Source organism: Rhipicephalus sanguineus, chromosome 7 (genome assembly GCF_013339695.2).
Source record: "Rhipicephalus sanguineus isolate Rsan-2018 chromosome 7, BIME_Rsan_1.4, whole genome shotgun sequence".
Classification (NCBI taxonomy): domain Eukaryota; kingdom Metazoa; phylum Arthropoda; class Arachnida; order Ixodida; family Ixodidae; genus Rhipicephalus; species Rhipicephalus sanguineus.
Window position 1 is genome coordinate 25146491 of NC_051182.1, and position 7726 is coordinate 25154216.

Sequence of the window (7726 nt, forward strand, 5' to 3'; positions counted from 1 at the left end):
ACAGATATTGGCATAGAAGGGTAAGAATGTATGACTGATTGAATGTTAACTTTTACAGCCTAAGCCAAATTACATTCGCTCCGGTGTTGGAATCCCTAGGTCCCTTGTTAGACCAACAAACGTAGTGGCTTTCACACTTATGTCTCTTAAGGGGACCGACAATTAACTGGCCAGAACGTGTAAGCGACCTTTGTGTATTTGGAAAGATCCAGAATTATATTGATGAAATCGAGCACCCTTTAGAAATTTGAGCACGATATGTATTTTTAAATGGAGATTGAAAATCGCAGCAGCCCCACCGTGACGTCGCTTGGTGGTGAAGTCTTAGTACTGAGTTTTGGAGTCGTTAAATTGCTGTATGTTGCCTGCTGCCGCTCACATAACCATTACCCAGGCTTAAAATTACAGTCGGTATATAAAACGCATCGTCACGAATGCTTTGCTTATTACGCAGTAAAAGGAATTGATGCTGAGAAGTGGCGCTTCATTGACGGCAACCGAAAACCAGCTTTTAAATGTGGTACATGAACATAGCGTCTCTCAGGCATTTCGTGCATGCACTCTGTCATGGGAGAACCTGGCGCAAATAACAACCAAAAATTGCCGGCCACTGTTTGCAACATGTGTTTTGTATAAAACTCCATCAGCAACAAATATGATAAAGAATGTTTCATCGCCTTTTCCCTGTTGCCATTGCATGATTAGACAATCTGAATTGTAAGCTGAATTGTAAGCTTTCCATTGCAATAAAAAATACAAGTATATTGAAATTTGGTTGTCTCTCCCTTTAAGGTATAAATAAGGACTCCTGAAAATTTTAAAAACAGAAATACGGCATCTGTAGGAAATAATCAGGCCCTTCGAATCCACAGAACTCTTACGTAAAGGTAAGTGACCATTGTATAGCTGATAAAATCACTTTCCTAGAGCGAAGTAGCCAGCTGCACTACATAAGCTCTCATGGTGCTTACAATCTGCCAGCAGGGATGAAACGTACATACTTTTACAGAAATTTTCTGTTTATTTTGGCGCACTTAACATTTTTAAACATTAGTGAACTACCTAAAAATATTCAGTTTTACGAATAATCACTACTGAACCAAATACGACAGCATTCAATTCGTTGTGTAAATCATTGATTATTTGCACACCCCTACAATATTTCCAGTGTCGGAATTAGCCTGGTGCGTATAATGCTCCATGTTGGCTTTACATGTTTCCTAGAGAAAGCTTATGTGCCATGTTTTGAGCGAAAAGAGCGAAAACTCGTCGATGTGCTACATCGACAAGTTTTCGCTCTTCTATTTCAAAACATGTTTCACCAACTAGCCCAACAGTTCACGCTTCTGTTTCATGATCGTAAGATATTTTAACAAAGTCTTCATAGAAAGTGTTTTACTTGTACTACACTTGTTTTTTTTGGAAAGCAATTGTATAGTGCACATATATTCATGTTCGACAAGCATAGTTGTGTAGCTAGGTGAATAATATAATGACCCATCTGGCCTATGACCACTCGGAGGGGGGGGGGGGTTCTTAGGAGTAGACTTACAGGCTTCTAAGAGTGGACAGGGAAATCTGTCTTATTGTTGCATGAGTGGCAGAGCATGTCAGTTGAGAATAAATATGAGGTAAGGATTCCAGGCAGGGGTTGATAGAATGGCATGGGAACTGTTGGAAGCATTTCATGATGGGGAAGGAGTGATGTGTGTTAGTGACCCATATGTTGAAACTTGGAAAGGCATAAAAGTTTCTTGAGCGTTGTCTTGTGATGTTTCGTGATATTAACTGACTGTGACGTTGCACCTTGCCATACTGCGCATGTGTCAGGTTCCTTACATATTTGCTCGCAAAGCCACAAATAAAGAGAGATGGAAGTTAACACACGTCTTGTGTTTCTTGTTTTATGTGAGTCTCACTTCTGCACTCTATGACCTCCCTGAAGCTATGCACGTACATCTTGCCGAGTTATAAGCTTTGTTAAACTATTTATTGCATGTGGCATCGTTGACACAAGATGACAAGGCATATGCTAAAGCTCCTGTAAGATCACAAGCCGAAGATAACAACCAATTTACCTTTGTTAGGACAAAAAGCGCTGACATTTAGGACATCACTGTTCGCATATGTTGTAAGTGCTTCAGTTGAGTCTTTTGTGAATAAAAATTGGGGGGACGCTTAAGCTTCGCCTTTAAGAGTTGAACGCGATAGGGATATCCTGCCCCTAGTGCGCACTTCGAACACTACGAGGGTTTAACAGAATGCGCGCACTAAGGTGCGTGCCTTACGTAATGGGTAGCACACTTTAAACCAGGGACAATTATGCGCGAGAAACTTTTTCGAAGTTGCGATGCACCCACTACGTGGTCTTAAAGGAATACGCGCAGTAATGTGCCTTCTGTAATGGGTGGCTGTCTTTAAACCACAAAGTCGTTATGATAATGACATGGTGTGACGCGCGATGGCAATGTACGCTTGTACCACGCAATATTACTGCGATATTACATCTCGTACTGTGACACTTGTATACAAGGCGCGTATTTTTCGGAATCATCAAAGTTACTTTCAGTGCAGCTCCAAGCAGCGGCGTGGCTGTGTGGTAGAACACCTGCTTGCCACGCAGACGGCCTGGGTTCGATTCTCACCCGGACCCAATATTTTTATTATTTATTTTATTTGCAGCTTTTTCGATTTTTCGGTCACGGACAAGTTGATGATTTTTCGCTCACAACCAACGGTGCCGACGGCGGAATTTCTGTGATACGAGCTCTTTAACGCTATCGCGTTAAAACGTGGTGCTCCCAAAAGAATTTTTTCTTTCTGTACTGTCACCAACCGGGAAAACTATGTAGATGATAAGTAAAAGAGATCAGGTTTAGGCAGAATGATGTGATGCGGACACTACAAATGAATGCAAGAGTACTTAATTACCATTGTAATCAAGTAGAATATTATATTCAATATGAACCTCAGCTTGCGTGGCCATGGTGTTCCTGTGGTTGTACACCTTCTTACCACCATGGCAGGATTGCGAGAACTAACGTCTCTGTCAAAATCTTGTGCAAGTGTGTAAGGAACAAAACAGAAGTGGTCACAGCTTACATCTTTAATGTCCTAAGCATGCACACCAGACCATAATTCTACAGTGTCTGACAGCTCCTGTGGAGTACACATCACGATGGCTGGAGCCATCTCTGCGTGGCGCCAGCTGGACTGTGACAAGCTGCATACTTTTGCTTGCGACAAGTGTCTGGGAACAATAAAAGGACACTGCACAAGGAAAGATTTTAAAGCAAATGTAACGGCTTGCAGTCAGAGAATTCTCAAAAGGTCTGATGTGCCATCTTGAAATAAAGGAGCCACATTTATACCTAATCTGTCTTGTGTTAGTAGAAGTCTGATAAACGTTGACAGTACAAGTTCATGGCTAGGGAAGGACGATGGTCACGGGATGCCATCTTGAAATGTTAACCTGCACCCGCCTCCCGTCCCCTTCTTGGTGCACTAGAAGTTTTGCCCTGCAGGTATTACAGTTCCATCAATGGGCGCTCCTCAACAGCTTGTGATTGAGCTTGCTCTTACTACCTGCTTTGCCGAAGCGCAAATTCTAGTGTTGGATTTTTCTTGCTCCGTAGCAATTTTTAATAGAAAAAGAGGCTTCAGGCATTGCGCAAACAAAGATAGAGCGTTAAAAGATTACCGTGATATTCTGCACAGAGACCTCCCCTATAAAATTCACTAAAGAGACTCAAATTGCATGCCTGATTAATCTGCAAGAAAGCATGTAGGAAACAAGGTGACTTTTAAGGGCTCCTTTTTCGTTGTTAGACACAATAATAGCGAGAACTAACACACAATAATGCCAAGGAAAGTATGGGGGGTGTCATTTCTAGTAATTAGAATATAAATGTGCATACAAAAACGCTGCAGGTTCGTATCTCAGAGCCCTAAAATCAGCCAAATCCTCCTTCCTTAATTGCACGCTTCCAAACTTACTGAAGGCTAACCCAAAACGCTTTTGGGAGATTGTCCGGGGAAATGCTCATAAAAATAGGATATCACTGCTGACAAGTTCTGGGGACCCTGTAGCTGAGCATTTGTGTTCTACTCTGCTCAACGTAAGTTTCGCCTCGTCATTCTCAGCACCTAGCCTTCCTGATCCGATGCCTCAGATAAGTCCTACTGACTACCATTTAATGGATCCTATTGCTTTCAGCTCCACCGGTATCAAAGCCATCATTCACAAGCGTCATTTGGAGTAGACGAAATCAATACTATATTCTTAAAAAAGACTGCCGAATACTGCTCAATCATACTAGAGCACATTTACTCACAATCGTACAATTCTAGCACCTTACCGTACGACTGGAAAAACCGGTAGAGTAATTCCTATTCACAAATCAGGACCGTCCCACGACCCACAGAATTACAGACCGATTTCCCTTACATCAGTGCCTTGCAAAGTTATAGAACAATTTACACACATCTGGTTAATTTTCATGAAAATAACAACTTCTTCACAGCTATGCAGCATGGTTTTCGAAAAAATTTCTCTTGTGACACCCAACTCATCGCCTTCACTAATTTCCTTCATGCTAATCTAGATCACGGTTTTCTAACAGATTGTATATTTTTTGACTTTTCTAAAGCTTCTGACAAAGTGAACCATGCACTGCTTCTTCATAAACTAAGCGTTCTCAATATCGACTCAGCTGTAATTAATTGGATTCGCGCCTTTCTGACATCACGTGTTCAATTTGTAACCGCTAACGACGCTAACTCCTCATTGGTTCCTGTTGATTCCGGGGTCCCGCAAGGGTCTGTGCTTGGTCCATTGCTATTTCTAATCTATATTAATGACTTGCCTACTAATGTATCCTCTAAAATATGCCTGTTTGCACACGATTGCGTCTTGTATAGAAAAGTGCCTGATACCGCAGACATTTCACTAATTCAGGAAGATCTTACTAACATAACTAAGTGATGTCGATTATGGCGGATGGAATTAAACGTTAAAAAATGTAAAAGTATGAGAATTTCCCGTCCTGAAGTAGCATCCCCTATTTACACACTTAATAACATTCCTCTAGAATGCGTAACATCATACAAATACTTGAGTGTTCATATTACCAGTAACCTATCATGGAACACTCATATTGATCACATAACCAACAAGGCCACTGGAACATTAGGATACTTTCGCCGGAAGTTTTCGCAAGCACCATCATCACTAAAACTACTTCTGTACACAACTTTCATTCGTCCGAAGCTCGAGTATGCGTCGTCAGTATGGGACACCGGATATGAGCACCATATAAAATCACTAGAAAAAATATAAAATCGCTCAGTCCGTTTCATTCTAAGCAACTATCAAAGAACTGCGAGTGTTACTAACATGAAAGACATCCTACACCTTCCACCGCTATCACACCGCAGGAAACTCTCTCGTCTCTGTCTTTTCCATAAAATCTATTACCACAACTCATATTTACATTCCATATTCATTCAACCGCCGTCGTACATTTCATCGCGCATCGATCACCATCAAAAAGTAAACATTCCGCACAGCAACACCGTCGGTTTTTCACATTCATTTCTCCCCTCAACGACCAGAGATTGGAACAATCTACCTGCATCACTCACAAGCATAGCTAACACCAATAACTTCAAAATCGCACTACAGAATTTCTTTTCAAGTTAGCATCGCTCAGTGCTTGTTTTACAGCTGTGATTGTTCTGTATGTTCTCGCTATGCTGCTCGAAATTTAGTTTTACGAATGGCTACTATTTTTGCGCATTATGTTTTCCATTGTAACACACTGTTTCTGTGTTTTCCATTTGTAACACACTGTGCCAATTAAATTAAGTGTCTTGGTTGATGTGTTATTCACCAGGCGTACCTTTAATTTTACTTTTGCCTTTGTTATTGCAACCAATATTTGTTAAAAGTGTCATCGTGATAGTTCTATTTCTGTTTTGTACCTCTAACCAAGTAGTTATTATGTGTTAACCTTTGCCCCTCCCCTCTTCAATGTACATTTGAACCCTGAGGGTATTTGAAATGAAATAAAAATAAAAAAGCAAAGTGGACGAAAAGATAACTTGCCGCTGGCAGGGACCGAACCTACGACCTTTGAATAAGGCGTCCGATGCTCTACCACTGAGCCACGTTGCCGGTCATCCTCTCGTCCACTTTATGGGGTGTATATTGCCACGCCCGCTTCCTCTTTTATTTTGTAGTATTCGGGTTTGACCAGCAAGAACGGTTATCAACGCTCGAAGCTGACCGCTCCGTAGTGTTCGAGAAGCTTCGCGATTGTAGTAGATCGTTTTGTTAAGATTGCGCGCAGGACGCGTATAGTCTTCATTATTCCAGTGCTTGCGCGACAACCTGTGATAACACTGGAAAGTTCGATGCATGATGTATAAAAGACGGCGCATCCCAGCCATGGGCAGTTGATCGACGGTCGACGCTCTGTTCGCCGCTATCAGTGTATTGCTGTAGTTTGACTTTCAGTTTCCCTGCCACAAGTTCGGCCAGTTTCATCTCGGACGTGGTGACTGCTGTCTTCGTCGACGTCACGACCCCGTGACATCTGGTGGAGGTGCTGTTCGTCCGTGTTCCAAACGCCCCCGTCAAGCCGTGAACCAAGCCCGAGTCGCAAAGAAGACGTCGACGCCAAGGCCGAGCAGCGAGCAAGCCACAGGCAACAAGGTCTACCGCCAGAGCATAGGCCTCTACCTGAAAAGAGCCGGCAACCAAAGACCCTGACCTAGACCACAACGACGATGAAAGACGCTGTGCCCCCCGCCCCGATACTTCTCCGGATGCCCAAGGAGCCGCCAACCTTCCGCGGATCGTCGTTCGAAGACCCGGAAAGCTGGCTCGAAGCCTACGACAGAGTCGCCATTTTCAATGCCTGGACCAGCGAAGACAAGCTACGGCATGTCTATTTCGCTTTGGAAGACGCCGCTCGGACCTCGTTCGAGAACCAAGAATGAAGCCTGACAACGTCGGATATTTTTCGCACCAGGTTCCTCGCGACATTCACGCGCGTCGTCAGGAAAGAGCGTGCTGAGGCTCTGCTCGAAACCCGCGTGCAGATGCCGAACGAAAACGTGGCGCTCTTCACGGAAGAGATGACAAGGCTGTTCCGTCATGCAGACCCTGTCATGCCCGAGGACGAGAAGGTCCGCTTTCTTATGTGAGGAGTGAAACAGGAGCTCTTCGCCAGGCTGATGCAGAACCCCCCATCGACAGTTCAGGAATTCGTCTCGGAAGCAACGACCACCGAGAAGGCGCTCGAGATGCGCACCCGGCAGTACAATCGCCGCGCATTTCAAGACAGCGCAGCTGTTCATGCGCTCGGCTCCGACGCCTTGCGCGAAACGATCCGAGCCATCGGGTGAGAGGAGCTGCGAAAGCTCGCACCTTGTGCACAGCCCGAAATGACGTCGATTGCGGACGTTGTACGCGAGGAAATCCAACAGTCACTGGGTGTTCCTCAGCCGGCACCGCCGCAGCTGCAAGCAATGAACTATGCTGCTGCAGCCCGACGCAATACCCCCCTCCTCGCCCATGTCGAGACGCCGCGCCGCCCCAGCAGTTCCGCCGCCAGTCACCACCGCCGCCACCACCGACGTCATACCACCCGCCAGCCGGCCAGCGATACACGCCGAGGAAGACCGACGTTTGCCGCGCCCCCGACCATCGTCCACTCTGCTA